Source organism: Elephas maximus, chromosome 17, assembly GCF_024166365.1.
Source record: "Elephas maximus indicus isolate mEleMax1 chromosome 17, mEleMax1 primary haplotype, whole genome shotgun sequence".
Classification (NCBI taxonomy): domain Eukaryota; kingdom Metazoa; phylum Chordata; class Mammalia; order Proboscidea; family Elephantidae; genus Elephas; species Elephas maximus.
In genome coordinates this window covers 25,265,012-25,267,075 of record NC_064835.1, presented here as the reverse complement: position 1 = coordinate 25,267,075, position 2,064 = coordinate 25,265,012, and the positions used below count along the sequence as shown (strand labels likewise).

Sequence of the window (2,064 nt, the reverse complement as noted above, 5' to 3'; positions counted from 1 at the left end):
TCCTTTGTTCCTTGGTTTTTCCAGCTATCATGTTACATAAGGCAACACTGACATCCTGTGTGTAGACAAAGTTGGAGGTAATCTTTGCCATTTTTAGTCTACAAAGACTGTAATAATGGGAGGTTAGTGTCACTCTGTGTCATGGTAGTAGTAAAGGCCAATAATATAGGCCCAGGTTGGGTTAGTCTCAGACATTCTCAGCATACACCCCACTCTTGTGGGAGGAGATATTGTGGGGTGATCTGGATTACCATTTAATGTAACCCCTTTCTCTCGTCTCCACAAAAAATCCTATAGAAAACGGCTACTGGAAATGGTTCTTTTGTGACTGAATTCATTCTGATGGGATTAACAGACCAAAAAGATCTTAAACTCCGTTTGTTCTTCCAGTTTCTAGTAATGCATATGGTCACTGTGTTGGGAAACTTGGGCTTGATAACTCTAATTGGGCTGATTCCTCAACTTCACGCCCCCATGTGCTTTTTCCTCTTTATCTTGTCCTTCATCCTTCATAGACCTCTGTTATTCTTCTGTGTTTACACCAAAAATGCTAATGAACTTCATATCAAAGGAGAATATTATCTCCTACAAGGGGTGCATGACTCACCTCTACTTTTTCCTTTTTTTGTCATTTAGGAATGCTATGTGTTGACATCAATGGCCTATGATCATTATGTTGCTATCTGTATTCCACCCCTGTATAACATTGCCATGTCCCCTAAAGTGTGTTCCAAACATATATTTGGTTCATACTTCATGACCTTTTCCGGTGCTGTGGCTCACACTGGATGCATGCTGAGACTGACCTTCTGTGATGCCAACACCATCAACCATTACTTTTGGGACTTTCTCCCTCTGCTCCAGGTCTCCTGCACCAACATCTATGTCAATGAGGTGGTGGATTTTATTGTGTTGGGCATCAACATTATTTTACCCAGTCTTACCATCTTTATTTCTTATGGTTTCATTCTCTCTAGCATCCTTTGCCTCAATTCTATTGAGGGCAGGTCCAAAGCCTTCAGAACCTGCAGTTCCCACATAATTGCTGTTTCTCTGTTTTTTGTATCAGGTGCATTCACGTATCTTAAACCACCTTCTGTTGGGTTTATGGGTGAGGGAAAAAACTCTTCTGTGTTTTACACCAATGTGGTTCCATGTTGAACTCCTTAGTCTACAGCTTCAGAAGCAAAGATGTTAAGCTTGCCGTGAGGAAAACCCTGAGTAGGAAAAGGTTTTGATCAGAAACAATATCTCTCTGGGCAGGTAGTTAGAAAACAGGGAGGCTCTGCATATTTAATTTCAGTATTTTTGGTGGCATTGTTCTTATCCTATTTTTTCTTACCTTGGTGAGTGGTATTTGTCTATTTTTCAATAATATATTTCTATTTTTTGGGGGGCTTGCTTTTTCTTACTTAGCATTTGCATAATTTCTTCTAATTCTCACTTTTTCTCCTAAGAATGACATTAAGAAGGAATTTATTATCACTGTATTTTTTCACTGTAAATTTAGGCTTTCCTTTTTTTTTTTTTCTCTTGGAAAAATATTAATGGTTCTGTGAATGATCCAATCAAGCAATTTTAGTGTGACATTATACCATTGCAGTGGAGGTCTCTTATTAGGTACTTACAGTGTTCCATTGGATGCACTAATGAGTTAATCTTTCTTCTCTGATCCTTCCATCCTCAACTGGGCAGGGGCATGTGTTCTTCATAAGTCACTATTAAAATGTTCCATGAACACTATCAAGTATAACTCACTTTGTAGGTGTAAACACTATGCACTAACCTTATTATGACATAGAATTTGCTTATTTAATTTCTTACACCCAAACTGACACAGAATTGATCACATATCTACAATTATTAAATGGATGGGAGGCTTAAACTCAGAAACATTGATGATTTACTTGAAGTCACAAAGCTTCTTAATGAAAAAGCCAAAAGTAAAGTGTTAGCCTACTGATTTAAAGTCTGCTTTCTAGTATACTTTGTTTCTATTCATTTTATTTTATTTTTTAGAAACCGTGAAATATGGGAAAACATTTCTGTTTTGAAAGGTGATTG

General features: G+C 37.5%; 1 pseudogene; it reads left to right on the top strand.

Annotated features, from left to right (window-relative positions):
- The first annotated feature begins 511 nt into the window (after positions 1-511).
- LOC126061125 (olfactory receptor 8B3-like) lies at positions 512-1,161 on the top strand (annotated as a pseudogene).
- Positions 1,162-2,064: the final 903 nt, after the last annotated feature.